Raw genomic sequence first — 17,024 nt, 5'->3', positions numbered from 1 at the left:
TTTTACTGATGACGTGGATGCTTGCGGTCTGGGTTCAAGGGAGGTGGATTGGCCAGCAATCGGTCAGCAATTGGTCAGCTGGAGAAAGGACTGGGGCCAGGAGAAGCGTCACCCCAGGATTACAGCTGAGCAGCCAGCCTGATTCTCGATCCAGGCCCCTGAGCATGATGTGCAACAGGAATTAAGCTGAACCAAGACATTTTTACAAGCATGGAAGAAATTAAGCATAGCACAGGGCAAATTAGCTGTTTTGGCAGAGAGTTCCTAAACACAGCTAGAATATGAAATGTAACAGCATTATTTCATTACAGTATAGTCTTGATTCTGGATTTGCGGCTAGGCTTCGAGAGGAAGTTGGTTAAACAGAGAGCAAGCTAGCAGAAAGTTGTGGTTTTGAATTTGACAGGTGCACAGGGCAATACAGGACCACGCACAGAGTGTCTATGTTTGTCTTTTTTTTCCTTTTTATAATCAACCTGCAACCAAACACCTTGATAATCTTGTATTTCCTTGTTGCTGGACTATAAACACACCCCGTTTCTAGGGTATCGGGGTCTGGCCCATGGAGCGTTGCTGAGCAGGTCTGTGGGTTCTCAGTTCTCAACTCAGGACTGGCCCCTGCAGAAAAAATAACAGGGCTATCCAAATACAGCTACCCTTAAATCAGGGTTTCTCAACCTTGGCAACTTTAAGACGTGTGGGCTTCAACTCCCAGAATTCCCCAGCTAGCCTGCCTGCCTTAGATCCGTGTGAAGTTTGGGCATCTCGAAAATAAAATGCACCCACCTGATCTGAACGTTTTCAGCTGAGGCAGATTCTTTTAGTCCCCCCCCCCCTTTTTTTTGATTCTCCTCTTTTTCTGTTCTTGTTTTCTAGACTCTGAAGTTTTTTTAAAAAATAGACGAGAAACCTTTGCTGTCTGCATTTCTTCCCCTCCAGACAAAAGCGGTGAAGCCGGAAACGATATTAAGCCACGAGGACCAAAATGGTCCTCCTTTGTACTTCTCTTAACCCAAATCTTTATCTTCTGTTTGTTTTTGACGCCTTGTTCTTTTTTCTTAGCAGCCTTTTACTCCTGTCCTCTTCTACTTTTTCCCACTGACCTCGCTCTAAAAGTCCTTCCACCAAGCTGAATTATTCATTCCTGAATCCCCCCCTCTGTCTTCCCTCTCCCCTTTTACTGTTTATCTTTTATCTAGTTCTTTAGCTTCCAATTCTCTTTGTGCCTCCGGTTAAGTTAGAGGAAGTCCCATTAAATTTATAGCCTTGACAGTGTAACCTTGGATGAAACTTTTCAAGACCATGTTTATGTGCAAATTGCAAGCGTGGCCCTCCCTGCATCAAACTCCTCCACGCAGCTGGGCGTTCTGAACTGGGGCCAAACGATTCGTGCCGTGCTTTCTTTGTAGGGGTTTTGAAATTTCTAATTTGGCCTTGAAAGGGACTGAATGAAAGTACGCTTGTTTGGGTTTGATGCGGATGGAGCTCCAAACAACCAGAGCAAGAGAGGAGGTGATTAGAGCTTGTAGGATTAGAGTTTGTAGAATGTAGGTCTTCTACATTCATGCTGGGATCAGAGATGCTGGTGGTCCACAGGGTGGGCAGACACTGACTCAGGTCTACTTTCCAGCAGGGTGTCTTGATCGCTCTCGGAACCAAATGCTGCTTGCAAGGGGACGATGATCTAGCCATTCTCATCTGGATGTGTTTACCTTCTCCAAATGCTTTTAATCTGAAGCTCGGGTAGGCCCAGCCCCCAGGAAGGGACACTGAAGGAAAGAGAAACCAGACAGAGAAATTTGGTGGCCAAATGTTTGCCTAAGATGCTGCACGTATTGTTTATGGACAGAGAAGTCTGGACTTGCCCATGAACTGTACAGCTGGAGGTTGGGCTGGATAATTTTCATTTATGGGAAAGCACCCTACTTTCTGAAAATAAAAAAAGGATTTTTTATTGCCTTCTATGGGCTAGCTTCCAGCAATTGAGGGGCACAAAATGGAAAAGTACTGTACGTGCAATTCCTGTGGAAAAGCAAGAGCCTCCCAGGCGTAACCTATGATGGGTCTTTTAATCTTAGGGACCCACCTGTCTTTTGTGTAGGGAAGGGGTAACTAATATCTGAAACCTCTGTGGAAATGGGCACGGGAGCTGAATCTGATCGTGAACCTGAGTATGTGGAAGTTGAACCTGCACATGAAGACATGTGTGGTGGGCTGGCATATGAGGATGTGTGCATCTGTGATAGAAACTCTTCTCAGTGTTCTTGTCGAGAGCGATGTATTCCTTCCCAATGACATGCCCATGCAATCTCTAAAGGTAGTTATGTGCTGTATGGTTTCCTTGCAACCCCCTTGCTTGTTTTTGTAATCTTTACGCTTTAAATATACCTATATTATTTAGTGATTTCATTGCATCCTCGAAGATGAAAATAATTGTATGACTTGTGATTTCCTTGATCCTATAGCAGATGTGGAAGAGACCAGCTGTGGTCAGTCTGATAAGGGGCCATGGCCGGGGCAACTGACAGGACATGCAAGATCTGTAAGCCTGTAATGTTATTCTCCTGATAGGATAAGGGGAAGGGGTTGGGGTTAAGATAAGTTTAAGATAGATCATGAGTAATAATTAATGTATAGCAGGAGGATGTTGTGAAGGGCACAAAAACCTATTTTTGGTTGAAGTCACAGTGACCTGGTGAAATAGATAATTTTATAAGAAACACCTGCAGATGTTCATAAGAAGTTAACCGGTTTCTTTGTTTAAACTGTCACGTGGATCCTGCGAAGAAAAAGTATATAAGCTATGTAAAATCCGTAATCAGGACTCCCTCCATTAGCTGGGAGTCTCCAGTTCGTTTAGAGCTCTCAAATAAAGTGGATAGAAAAAGTCTGATTTTTGTCCCGGTGTTCTGTTCACCCCGCACCAGGTCCCGAACCTGGTAATTAGGGTCAATTGGCTGGACCCAAACAGTCCCATCTGGACACCCCCCTCCTCCCCAGTGCCGAGACGTTCTGGAGGAGGCTCTGCAATGGCATTATGATCAAGAAGGAAGAATAGGAGATGGAGGGAACGGATTTGTCTTCCCTGCCAAAAATCCACCCCAGCAGAACGTCAAAGCCGTTTCTCCTGGTCCGTGGTGGTAGCTGCATCATTCCAAACCCTAGTTGGGACTTGTCATTTATCCCCCAAGGATAAGCACGCACACACACACACCCCACCCAGCTGCCAGTCTGACACAAGGGGGCCCAGCCTACTGTGGGTTGCCACAAATGGGATTTTGAACCAAATGGGATTTTGAACCGTGGTTGGAGGTAATGGTAGGGACAGGTCTGGAAAGACCCACTGAAGTTGGGTTGCTATCAGAAAAGAGGAGTCACCTGCAAGTCACCTGCAAGGCAAAGAAAAACGTTAGTCTGGGCTTTATTTTTTCTTTCCAGGAACTGTGTGTGGGGTGAGTGTGTGGGGCCCCTTCTTCCTCCTCCCGAGAACAAAGCAACTTTTTCTTCTGAACATTCAGCTCTGCCCTCACCTATGGGAAGTAGGTATAACCCCCTTCTATTTTTTAAATTCTGAGCTGGTTTTGTGGTTGTTGGTTTTGGGGGGGGGGTGTAGGGATGTGGAAGTGTGGGTGTGGGTGTGGGTGTGTTTTGCAGAATCTTTTTTCCTTTTTTCCTTTCCTATGGATGGTTTTTCCAAGTCTTCTTCACAACTATGGCAATTTCTTTACTCTGTTCTTTCTCTGGCCATGTTGTTTTACGTTTTAGCACATGCTGTTCTGATTCCTGACCAGTAGGACTATATTGTGACTGACCCTCATTTTTCAATTAACACCTGAAAGAGAGGCTGCTTAGACAATCCAGCTCTTCCTCTTTACTCTGCCAGCTGCGAGATAACCAACTTCCTGCTCTAACCCCGATTAGATAATTATTTCCCTCTTTTGACTTAGCCAAGACCCAATGCCTGCTTCGCACTTCATCCTCGTTAATATGGAACCCACCTTTGCTGGTGCCTACACTAAGCAACTCCGGGGATTTTGGTGGTGATGGGGGGAGACTGAAGGACTATGAAACTCACCCAAAGAAAACAACCACTTTGTGAGTTGTGATTCTATGGGATTTCCTCCCACCACTTTAGCTTACGACAGACTGAGGGAGGAATCTCTCCAATGGTGTAAGTACTGGATTTTCATTAATAGACTCTTGTAAGGTTCACGGCTACCCAGAAAACTTGACATCCATCAGCAGCCCAAAATAAAAGACTTCAAGTAGGGACTTCTCTAAGCAGCGTTTTATCTGGCCAAGCAAAAGTCTGGGTGCCCACACCATGCACCCAGAGAGAGCAGGGTGGCACATCCTGGGAGACAAAACCACAGCCTTTTATAGTATTTTTAAAAGGGCAGAACTTATTACCATTATAATGAAGATGAGCTTTACAACCAGTCAAAGAAACTTAAGCAGAATACATTATTCCCCGCCCTTGTTTGCTTACATTAATTTAAAGGAGTTCCCCCTAACTCTTATACCTTGTCAGTCCCTGCAGACCCTTGTTCTGGGTCCTCCCTCCTCTTATCAGGCCTCAGACTTAGTCTCAGCTCGTCTGTGGTTAGTTGCTGCCTCTTGCAATTTCGCTAAGTGCTGTTAGTATTGAAGCTTGGCTATAGAGAACTCTGCGCATGCTCTAAAGCAGTGTTTCTCAACCTCGGGAACTTTAAGAGGTGTGGACTTCAACTCCCAGAATTCCACAGCCAGCTTTGCTGGCTGTGGAATTCTGGGAGTTGAAGTCCACACCTCTTAAAGTTCCCGAGGTTGAGAAACACTGCTCTAAAGCTATGAAGTTAACATTGCCAATTTAGATATTGCTTCATTGCCACTTTAGATATTGATCCCTTCACTCTTATTATTAATTGTAATTATCCTGGCGTCTTCTCCTCTTTGATATCCAACCTGCAAATTCTAAATTAGCCAGCAACGAGGAGACAGATGCAACCAGCTTGATCGTTACTGGACCTCCTCAGGCATGGCTAGTAGGCATCTGCTCAAACCCTTTAATTGGGATAACATTCGCTTCAAGGATGCCTGCAGGGTGTGTTCAGAAAACCAAGATGGTGGTCAGTAGGGTGTGGTTGAAGCTCTACCTGTCTTTATTGTGTGTTGCGTAAAAACCGGTTTGAGCAGATGGAGATTCCATATGCTTCCTATGCCTCATTATGAAGATGTTGAAAAGCCCTGGGCCCAGGACCAAACTCTTCATCCAGGCAGCCACAGACCCACTAAGGACCACTCATTGGCTCTGACTGTTCATCCAACTGCAAATGCATCTGGTAGTGGGACCATCCGTCCCATCTTATTCCACTTCATCAAGAAGGAAGTTGTGCCCTATTTTACCAAATGCCTTGCTAAAGTCTAATTACACTGCATCTACAGCATTCCCTGGTCCACTAATCTAGTCACGTTGTTGGGCCACAAAACATGTCTGAGCTTGGTGTCGAAGCCAAAAGACATCCAAACACGAGGTGCAGAAAAGTTTGCTTTTATTACAGTACCAGAACCAAAGGACTCCAGCCTGTAAGGCAGCTAGGGCCCCAAACACAGTTTGGTTACAGTTTTTATACTTCCCCAATCCTCTCCTCCAGCCCCCATTGGCCAGATGCTAAGGGACTTTTAACCTGTCAGATACACCAAATACAATCCCCGGATGTCCCGCCTTAGTTTACATCTCCCACTCCTCTATTTTAAAGCCCCCTCGCCCCTATTTACAATTGCCCATATTTGGTTTCCCCTCCTCCCTTCTTACGTGCCATCCCAAAAGTTGCTGTCCTGGTAGTTCCCCAGATAGCCATAGTCTTGTGGTTAGACTGTCTATCTTTTCCCCCTTTCCTATGGGTGTAAACTGCTTCAAGCCTATCGCTGAATTTCACACACCCTGTTTTTCCCAGGTTGTGGGCCTTCTTGGAAGTGTTTCAGCATGTCGCCCCCCCCCCTTTTCTTACCAGCTGTCTCAGCGACTTAGGTCTCCCCTCGGTATGGTCTCATATCCACATATGAGCCTGTATTGGGGTTACCCCCCCTTTGCTGACCCTTCAACGTGGCCAAAGAAAGCAGTAAATTTGTCTGGCACGGCCTGTTTCTAACAAATCCATGCTAGCTTCTGGTGACCACCCTGTTAGTTTCTAGGGGTTTGTAACCCCCCTCCCCGCTTGATTATCTTTTCTAGGGTATTCCCAGGTATTGAGGTCATGCTAGTTGGGCTGTAGTTTCCTGGGTTTTCTCCCTTTTGAAAATATTGGAAGAACTTTGGCTCTTCTCCGATCTTCTGGTGCTTCTCTGTGCCCCAAGATTTCTCAAGGGTTTCACTCGACGGCTCTGAGATGGCGTCTGCCTGTTCCTTTAATGTTCTAGGACGTAATCCGTCCACTCCAGGGAACTTGGATTCATTCAAAGCCCCATCTTGCCATCTTGACTTTCCTCATGTTCCAAACATGTGCAAGAACCCCTTTTGTGTTTCTTGCAATTCATTGCAAGCCTTAGCTCATGGTGAGCCTTCTTGACCCTTGTAGGCTCCAGTTAATTTCTGATATTCTGTCTTTGCTATAGGCCCCTCTTTCCGTTTTTTAAACTTGTCTTTTTTGTTTATCAGTTCATCAGAGAGATCTTGGTGCAACCAGGCCGTTCTCATCAGATGTCTCCCCCCCCACCCCCCCACTTTGGTATTGATTGTGTTTGGGCCTTAGTTATCTCATTTTCAGAATTTCCCAACTCTCCTGACCTGTTTTTCACTTCAGGATTTCTGTCCATGGAACCCTTCCTATCTTTTCCCTTACTTTGTTGAAGTCAACTCTCTTGAAATCTAGGACACTAATCCATCTACCTTCAGTTCTCCTTGCCTGCAGTATGGTGAATTCTAGATTCACATGGTCACTCTCTCTCACAGCTCCTACAACTTCTTCAACCATGTCTTCCCTAGTAGTAACCATTAAGTCCAATAGCACTGATCCCCTGTTTTCCTCCTCCACATTTTGGACAATGAAATTGTTTGCTTGGCACATCAAGAGCCTGTCGGATCTCCCACTCACTGCAGAGTTTGATTCCCAGTTGATGCTGGGTAGTTGAAATCCCCCATTATCTCGGTGGTATGTTTCCTGGACGTGTTGGCCAACTGCACAAGACTTCACCTGTATCTTCTGCTTGGTTGGATCACCCAGTTCTTAAGCCATGAAGGTCTTTAAAAGTGGCAACCACCACCTTGAATTGCACCCATCCACTGCATTCTGGACCCCTGAAATTTTCAGGGGGTCTTCAAGGGCAACTCTGTAGAGACAGATGATGGTACTCCATGCAAGAGATGGCAGGATGTGAATGATGATGAGCAGGGACTCATGACCTATCTAAAGATGAAATTGTTTAGACACTTTTGTTGCCAGGAAAGCCCAGATTGTTGTGGGCAGAGGTTTGTTCCATCACAATAGGATAGATTTTAGATACTAAAAGTACAATATTTAGATATTGTATATACTGGAAGTGGACTTTGGATGGGAGGGGGAAAACAGGGAGACATTTCCTCCCCTCTCAAGATCTTTGTGGACACAATCACATAGAACCCACAATATACAGTATAATGGTTCCTCACAATTATTGAATCAAAGTTCAAATATAGTTCTCCCTTGAATACATTTCAAGAGTATAAAATTAGTATACATTGAATACTAATTAGTGCTACACACTGCTGATCAAGATGATTTTCCCACGTAGTGTAGACAGAGCGGTTATCTAAACTAGTAATCAGAATTATCAAAAGTTGCTTTGTATTGTGGTTCCTCGATTCCAGCAAGTTTTCCCAGTGAGGAAAAGGCAGCGAGAGAAACAGCAGGTGAAAAACAGCAAATAAAAGAGCAAGTTACAGAACAGAGAAGCTCTTGCACTCTGCACACACAATCCTTACACGCTTCACACACTCCTCCCAGCTTACACACAAAGCTCCTCTTGGTCTCCTAGTTTATAACCTAAACGTGTTGGCCTCTGAAAAGCTGGTTTTCATCTATCTTGTCATGGAATACGGTTACCATTTTAGGAGACAATTTGGAGAGAGGTCTAGCTATTCTTGGGCAGTTCTTGATCATGGAAGATCATCTCCTGATTCTTGGTCCTTTTATCCATCAGTCATCCTTTGATCTTCTCTCGGTCTTTGGGGCATCACTGTGTTCGTCCACCCTGGGACACTGCTGTATTTCCACGCAGCTGGGCATTCAGAGGGACTGCATGGACTTCACTAGACCGAGGATTCATCAAACAGTTTGTTAAACTTATTATCCATCCTGATCTCTAGAAAAGGTCATTTTCTGGGAGGTCTGAAGGAGGTGATGTTCAGTTCAAAGGTGGATTCACTCTGGTTCAGCTAACCCTGGGTTCCTGAATGTCTGTGGTGGCACGTAAACATGACCCTGGAAACAGAGAATGGATGAACAAATCATTGAGGGAGAAGAAAATATTACTCAATCCTGGAAATGAGAAAACATGAGAAAGAAATCCAAAATAACCCCAGCTTGATTTTGTCAAGATAAGATATAGTAGAGAAAAACTCTGATGGGCTTTCAAATTTGGTTACTATGGCCTACAACAAGGAAGGGCATTGCTGAACCCTCCACTGCTCCTGTTTCCAGACCTTGCTTATCTTGAAGGGTTGACAATGTCCAGAGTACGCAGGGTTGTCCGCAGAAGAGTACAAAAAGTCAAGATCGCAGTCACAACCATGCTGTTGAAGCCTTGCCCTCTTTTTACATGTGTTAATAGTTAAAGGCTTAGGAAAAAAGGAGAAGGAGAAGGAGAAGGAGAAGGAGAAGGAGAAGGAGAAGGAGAAGGAGAAGGAGAAGGAGAAGGAGAAGGAGAAGGAGAAGGAGAAGGAGAAGGAGAAGGAGAAGGAGAAGGAGAAGGAATATTTATTGTGGTCAATGACCAGTCCATGAAGCATTAGTGCTCTGTTGGGGTTCTTTGCTGCCTCCCCTCTGTGAGAGGAAAATTTTAGTAGCCTTCTATGTGCTTTAATGTTAGTTTTGATTGCATTTAATAAAGCCAAGTTAGCTTCTTGTGACCTGTAGGGCAATGACAGGAAATGTCAAATGCAAGACTAAGCAACTTGCTGATGGGAAAAGAAGTGACAGGGACGAACAGAACAGAAAAGTATGGTAAAATTAGCACCAAGGATGTTACGAATCAGTTGCTAAACCTAGGAGTCATGTCTGTGGTTTGTGGTTTTTGAGGATAAAAGGGATTGCATCTGAGGGGGTCGGGGCCACACGGCTAAGCTGTCTTACCTGACCGCTTGGTCGTGACGGTGGGCGTTGGAATGTGAATCTAAGTGGGCGGTCTGCATTGAGGTGTGGATCTAAGTGAGTACCATGTATGCTGTTGGTTGAACTTTACTTGCTTGTTGAACTAACATTTAATAAAGCTTTTAGAACTTGGAAGTGACTTGTTTTATGGTGTGTCTGCCTCCCGTGTTTAATGTGGTTTTTCCCCTGACACCACCTTGCAGGGGGGAAAGAACTAAATGCATTTGCAACTCCTTCAGTGTCTTGTTTCCACTGTGAACCAACTCTTCCTTCATTGTTTGAGGACCAGCTGTGCTTTTGGAGATGCTTATCTTTCCAGGTTGGAAGTTGGCTGAAAACAGACTCTTAAGCAAACAAAACTGCTTGACGTGGACTTCAGTTACACCCTGAAACACCCTCACTTTGTTACGCTATTTGCATCTGGTTGCTAAATTTGCAAGCTTTTGCCATTTTTAAAAACCACACAATCCTCCTTGGCTGTATCATTCGATGGGTCTTCATTCAAAGGGAGTGAATGGGAAGGCTCTCTTTCATGCCCCCATAAGCCTGGCCCTACTGCGGCTTACATCCTCCTTTCGTGCTCCTCTCAAGAGCGCCTCTCAAACCAGCATTGGTGGATCTTGTGGTTAAAGGATTGTTGGCGAGCAGCAGAAAGGGTTTCAGAGAACCTGCAGAGATGATTTGGGAGCTGAAGGAAAGCTTTGGATTGCCTCATTCTAGATGTCCTTCTAAATCAGTGTTTCTCAAACTTGGCGACTTTAAGATATGTGGACTTTAATTCCTGGAATTCCCCAACTTTACAAAGTTTGAGAAACACTGTTCTAAATCATCATCATCATCATCATTGGTGGCGGCGGTGGTCGCACAGTCAGCCAGATGTTCAGTCAGCCATTTTATGTTATGCTATCTCTATGTTACCTCTATATTATGTTATCTCTAGAGATAAACCACATTTATACACCATTCAGAAGAAACAATAAAAAGCTAAGAAGGCAACAAAGAGACCAGAACACCTCCTCGCCAGCAATCACCACCCAGATAAGCAGGAATTAACACCAGGATTAACACCTGACAAACAAGCAGTAAACAACAGCCTGATCAAGGCACTACCAAGGAGAAAACCACACCCCCACCAAGAAGACGGGGAAGGTCAGGTGGGGCAGCAGAGCACAGGGCGGCAGGGGCCTTGGGGTGAGGGGGCCAAGGTGGCTGCTGCTGGGACCAGGTGGGGCGGCTGCGGCTTCCCGGGCCGTGGCAAGGGGCCCTAGAGCCGCACAGTTCTGGGGCTACTTGCTGCCCCATGTTACCAATAAAACCCAACTCAGGTCTTCAGAAGCAGCAAAGTATTTATTAACGTTTTTGCAAAATTGGGCGCACACACATCAGCAGTGAGGTGGACCCAGATCCTAGCAATTGGTCCTCCTTATATTCCCTATCACAGACACGAAAGCCCTCCGCCGGTTCCCCATTGGTCAGGTACTAGGGAGTTTACATCCTATCCGATACGCCTAATACAATTTCCAGAAGTCCTGCCTTAGTTTACATCTCCCATTACTCTACTCCAAAGCCCCCTCACCCCTGTTTACAATTGTCCATATTTGGTACTTCTACTTACGTGTCATCTTAAAGGCTACCGTGTTCCTGTAAATAGCTGCAGTTTGTGGTTAAGCTAGCGGCATCCTGTTGCAGCCGTTTGCCTTCTTCCCTTTTTCTGTTTTTCCCAATTTTTCTTGACTGTAAGATCAGGTTTCTTTGTTTCTGCTTGGCCAAAGCTGTAACTATTACGCCATAAACAATTCTCCATATTCATTTATCTCTGAAGTTTCTGTAAAAACAACAAACCCACTTATATCCTGTTTCATACACCCACAAGGCAGGATGCAGGGCGGCCAGAAGGGCAGAGGTGGGGGAAATAGGTGGGTGGGGGGAGTTGGAGGCAGTCCCTTACCTTACTGAGGCTCAGGGCTGGAAGGGGCCAAGCCGGGAATGGCCTGGATTGGGGTGGGTCTTCACTTAGTGACCTATGATTCTCGTTTAACAGCAGCAACCAGGACTGCCAGGATTGCAGTTCCTAAGTGATGCGGTCACATGATGTCTCACTTTACAACCACATTTCTTAGCAACGGAAATTCCAGTCCCCACTGTGGTCATATGTTGAGGATTACCTGTATTCCCTTTTTCTTCTATAGAAAACAATCTTTCTCTGTAATCCATTCAGAGGGTTGTTGATCCTTGTTACAAATTTCTTCAGTACTTTAAACAGCCTCTTCTGTGAATCCAACAAAAAAATTATTCCAGTTGCTCTCTGGGATTGTCATTTTTATCTCCTTCGTGTTTAATCTTCATGTTTAATCATCCAGTCTTCTCTTTATATCTTGTAAGGTTTTCTAGCCCAGAATCTATACATTCAAATGAGACTCTAGACCGAGGTTTTTCCAAAGAAGTTCAGCTTTTATTGTTGGCCAAGAGAAAAGTAGGGTGGACCGCTCTCTGTCCGGCTGGCAGAAAGGAGACAGAGAACAGCCACACCTCAAAACAGTTTACAACAGCTTTTATAGTATTTTAAAATTGCAGAACTTAGTACCATTGTAATTACGATGAGTTTTTACAGCCAATCAAAGAAACTTAAACAGAATACATTATTCTCCGCCCTTGTTTGTTTATATTAATTCCAGAATATATTATTCCCCTCCCATTTGCTTATACTAATTCAGATGAGTCCCCTCCCATGAAAGCCCCTAACTCTTATTCCTTATAAGTCCCTGTAGACTCCTGTTCTGGGTCATTCTTCCCTTTTTCAGGCTAAGGTCTAGCTGTGGGAGGCACTTCCTTATTTTCGGAGCTGGCATGGTTCGCTCTATGAGCTGGGAGGAGGAAAGGGACAACTGCAGACATTTCCCCTTTTCGGGACCTTTGATATGAGCAAGCAAGACATTTGGCTTTTAGCTTAACCACACACCCCACCCCACCCCGTTTCCTCTTATAACCTATTACCGTCAGCCTAACTTTTACATGCTCAGCGTCTTGTAACTTTCCTGAGTTCCCTACTTGCAAAAGAAGCCTTTCTAGTTTCCTTAATAGCATCTAGACTGACCCTTAGCCACACAGTCACTAGGTCAGCAAAAGCTTGAAATACAAAAGCAAAATAGGCAGTTAGTCTAACCATTCCTTACAATCTGATGACATACAAAACGGGGCAGGAGGAGAAAAAACTTTTCACCCGAATGAAAAGAGGCATTTCCCCCAATGGGCTGGCACAGCTAGCTCGAACTCCGAGCCAGAATAACCCCATTTTGTCCATCTTTTACTCCTGAAGCCCCTTTACCCTACATTGCAAAATTCTCGGAATAACCATGTAGTTGCTGTTATCAGGGACTCGTATCATCCTGACCCAAACCAGCCTTAGACTCGAGACCAACTCCCCTTTGGCTGACTAGAGAAGTTAAACTGCCCTCTCCAGTTGACCTATCAACCAAGGGCAGAAGGGGAGGGGGCTGCAATGCCTTAGCAGGAAGCCCACCGCTGGCAAGGGTCTGCCCAACCAGGGGTGTGAACAATTTACTGCCTCTTGCCTCTTGCTTGCTCACGATCATGTGCTTTTGTTTCCACCAGTGTATAAAAACAACGCTAATTTGTGTCTCGGGACTCTCGATTTGTGACCCGAGTCCCGAGAGCGCCTCTTTACTGCTGTACAGAAAAAACAGGTTGCAACTTTCACACTTGTGTGTGATTCTGGCTCTTTGCACCAGGTGAAACGATCCCGGCCTTTGACTGGGCCAACCCATCGCTTGGCCAACAGCACCTCTCCCGATAACCCGGTTTATTCAAAGGCAGAAGCCGTCATGAGCTGAAGTGTGGGGGTCCTGGACTGGCCCCCCCCCCACAGCGTAGCCAATCTGTACAAAATGCTTTATTGAGGCATGCCTCCTTCCCCGACAGCTACAGGCTATTCCTTTTCACCCGTTTAGGACTTGCGCGGTGTTGTTGGCATGTAAATAGGTGTTTCTTATAATATTTTATTGAGATTTTAAAGATACATATTTAAAAGTTAGAAATGAAAAGGAAAATTTGAAATACAAAATATAAAGAAAAGGGGGAAAAAGTGAGCTAAAGTAAAAGAAAAAAGATATGAAAAATAGATAACTTCCAATCTATCTCTGGTCTTAGAAATAGTAAGGCTATCATAAGTGCTAGTTTTTAATACATTAAATAGGAATAATTCTTTGTCTAAATATATCCCATTACATTTATAATCTAATCTTCAAATCCCCACGTAAGCTTCACCCCACCTGCATTTTGCAAATAGTCCATCAATGGTTTCCATTCTTTAAGGTAATAATTATTTGAGTTTTCTTTTAATAAGCAAGTCAGTTTATCATTTTCTGCCATTTCCATCAGTTTTAACAACCATTCTTGTATTGTTGGTAATGTCTGGGTTTTCCAAAATTGTCCATAAAGAAGTCTTGCTATGGTAATCATGTATTGAGTAATTCTAATAAGATGTTTTCCTATTTGAAACTCCATTATCCCCAACAGGAATAATTCCGGTTTAAATGGAATCTGTATTTGTAGTATGCTCTGCATCGACATTTGTATTTGAGCCCAAAATGTCTTTGTGATTTTACATGTCCACCACATATGGTAAAATGACCCCTCTTGTCGGTTACATTTCCAGCAAACGTTGGAAATTGTCCCATAACATGTAAATAGATGTTCCATGCTCAGTCCTTTAATCCTTAGTTCAAGCTAATGTCTATAAAGTGTATGAAGTCTGTATAAATACATAAAGCCTATAAAATCTCTAGAGTGGCATAGAACCTTTGCCCGTTCCCCAAATATTCTTGCACTAGCTGAGACGAGGCGCTGCTTCCAGGTGATTGTTCATCATCTAGTTGCTACTGAGCTCCAAGCTCCAGGCAGGCCTCCCACAAGATGCGCTGTCCACCACCATCTGTGGGCTTGGTACTTGAATGATAGCCCTCCTGCCTGCTTGGAGTCGCTGCCCATCTCCAGACGTCGCCTCCGCTTCCCTGTCTGTAGGCCACTTGCTTGTCACCTTTCCTCTTACACACACACCCCCTCCACACACCCCTCTGTCTTAATGTTTGCTTTTCTGAGCTAAGAGCCTGGGTGGGGTGAGGCTGCCTCTGGACTTTGGCATGTCCTTGAAAACGCCATGGTGGGGCTCAAGTCTCACTGGCAGCTGGAAAGTTGGCCTGGATGCTTGTGAGTAGACGCTTCACCAGATGCATAGAGACCCTACATCAGTTTAGCCATCTGATGCATCTGATGAAGTGACTTGCTCTAGAGCAGGGTTGCTCAACCTCATCAACTTTAAGATGGGTGGACTCCAACTTCCAGAATTCCCCAGCCAGCTTTGCTGGCTGGGGAATTCTGGGAGTTGAAGTCCACTCATCTTAAAGTCACCAAGGTTGAGAAACACTAGATCAAAGGGTAGGTTGTTGGTAGTACAGTCACAATCACCAACCTGACTTTTTTGATCCCCCAACAGACCCCCCCTGTTGTAATTGTAGATAGGAGACCAAAAAAGCAGCTTCAGAGGTCTGGTGGAGGGTCTCTTTTGAAAGTTACGAGCACATTTATTTATTTTACTCATGAGTTTGTTAGATCTCTAGCCCACCTTCTGGCTGGCTGGGGAATTCTGGGAGTTGAAGTCCACCCATCTTAAAGTGGATAAGTTGAGAAACCCTGCTCTAGAGAAGTTCTGATGAACAAGGAAAAGCTGAATGGGAAGGACAGGAACACAGGAATCTCACCCACCTGGGAATGCAATGAAAACTTCTGGCAACGGTTGGCCCTTCACAAGGGTTGCACATTTCTGTTGCAAGAGGTTTACCCTCCGCTATAGCACCACATCAAAATCCTTTCCCATAGCACCACATCAAAATCAGTGAAGAAAACAAAGTAAAGACAGGAGGCTAACAGTAGATTACAAAGACTATTTAGCAATGTAGGTGTCTCCCATTCACCCTCTCAGTCACCCAATCCTTACACATCCAAAAGAAGAGCCTTCTTGTCATTGTCAAGTCACAGAAGGAGAAGGGAACAATCTCTGGAGACCATCTTCAATGGACTAGAAGGTGGGGCTCTGGACTTCTCTTCTCTTCTCTTCTCTTCAACTCCCATGTTGAATGAGGATGTAGCTTGGGTTTTCACTGATTGGCGATTCTCCAGCAATCTGCAAAGGTCACTCCCCTTTGTGGACATTGTTAAGGTGTTCCTGGTTATGTTCCTGCCATGAGTGTAACATAACCTTGGGGAATGCAAGAAACTTGTCAGAAGAACGGGCTCAAGAATCCTGTCCCTTCACAGCCCGGTGCATCTTGCCACATCTCCAAATGTCTTTGCTGAGCTATGCACCATCAGATGTCATGTTCAACGAGTGCCACATGCCCACCCTTTACTGTCTAACATTTCCCGTCTTCATACCTTTGAATTATACATGAAAAGCTACGACAAAGCTAACCTGAAGTCCCTCTTTCCTCAACAGTCACTCCCCATACATTGCTACACCAAGCACATAGTAACATGATCATCATAAAAGATTAAGCAGAATGAAACAATACCGTGCGGTACACTAAGGAGGCAAAGGCATGGCATTCATGATTTCTTCAGTGGTCAAGAAAGCTGTACAGTGATAATTAATACAGTGGTTTGAAAACCTGTAGTAACTTCTTACTGGATGAACTAAAAGGTTTGGAATCCTTTCTTCAGTTGGATTTACTAAGAAATGCAGGTTCTCTGTTATTTTGTGATGGGCCAATTGCATTTACATTTTTCTGTTCCTCCAAGTGACGTGTTTCTGGGTTTTATCCTCAAAAACAACAATCCTGCAAGTTAGGCTTGGCTACCTTGGCAAACGTGTGTGTGTGTGAGTGTGAGACAACCAGAACTCGATCTATGTAACGGAGCATGTGGAAGGATCTTGAGAAGTTAAACACATACAGCAAATCATACACAGCAAGTGAGGAAGGATATTTTATTTATTATAATTTATTTTTATTAATAATTAATTAATTAATTATGACCACCCAGTCTCTCTGAGAGTCAGGCAGCATATAAATGTAATAAATGATTATTATTAATGCATATGCAATTAACAGAACTATCTTTAAACTTTAAAAAAATCAGAAAAAAGACAACCTGAAACAAACTAAAAAATACAAACTAAGAAAGAAGAGGAGGGAGGGAATCTAACTTATATTTTATACTTATCAACAGGAAAGGAGAAGATTAACCAAAGAATCAGCTTTGCCTAAGAAACTGGCTTTGGGTAAAAACTATGCTTTAATTCAGTGTTTTTCAAACTTGGCACTTTAACCTGCGTGAACTTCAACTCCCAGAATTCTGCTAGGGAATTCTGGGATTTGAAGTCCACACAGCTTAAAGTGGCCAAGTTTGAAAAACACTGCTTAAAAATGCTAAAAAGCACAAATTGCAAATTAAATAAAACTTCAGGCAACAGTTCCTGAAACTTGGGGTTCGACCCCTGAGTATTACCCAAAGCTTGCTGGATAAGGGGAATCACGGCTAAGAATAAAAAGGGGGATCTGGGTTGCTGGGGAGGTGTAGAGAAAAATCACCGGAAGACTGTTGTATATCGAGGAGTTTCAGGATGGCGTGCCACAATTGCTCCTTCTATTCCCAAATCTCCTGGACCATGTTAACTACTGAGCT

The 17,024-nt window shown here is 44.2% G+C and overlaps 1 long non-coding RNA gene across 2 annotated transcripts; it reads right to left on the bottom strand.

Moving 5' to 3' along the window:
- Window positions 1-6,718: 6,718 nt before the first annotated feature.
- LOC112542166 (uncharacterized) lies at window positions 6,719-11,832 on the bottom strand. Of its 2 annotated transcripts, none has more exons than XR_003086003.2 (4): window positions 11,275-11,832; window positions 10,942-11,151; window positions 9,893-9,994; window positions 6,719-8,438 (listed from the first exon to the last, which is right to left on the bottom strand). It is a non-coding gene; the product is annotated as an uncharacterized LOC112542166 (long non-coding RNA). The 2 variants fall into 2 exon arrangements; XR_015794666.1 differs by having other exon boundaries at window positions 11,492-11,832.
- Window positions 11,833-17,024: the final 5,192 nt, after the last annotated feature.

This window comes from Python bivittatus, unplaced genomic scaffold (assembly GCF_059951505.1).
Source record: "Python bivittatus isolate LINGU-HERP-01145 unplaced genomic scaffold, Pbiv_v1 ctg000070_np1212, whole genome shotgun sequence".
Taxonomy (NCBI): Eukaryota; Metazoa; Chordata; class Lepidosauria; order Squamata; family Pythonidae; genus Python; species Python bivittatus.
Note: the sequence above shows the minus strand (reverse complement) of the source record. Positions and strands in the feature narration are given on the sequence as shown.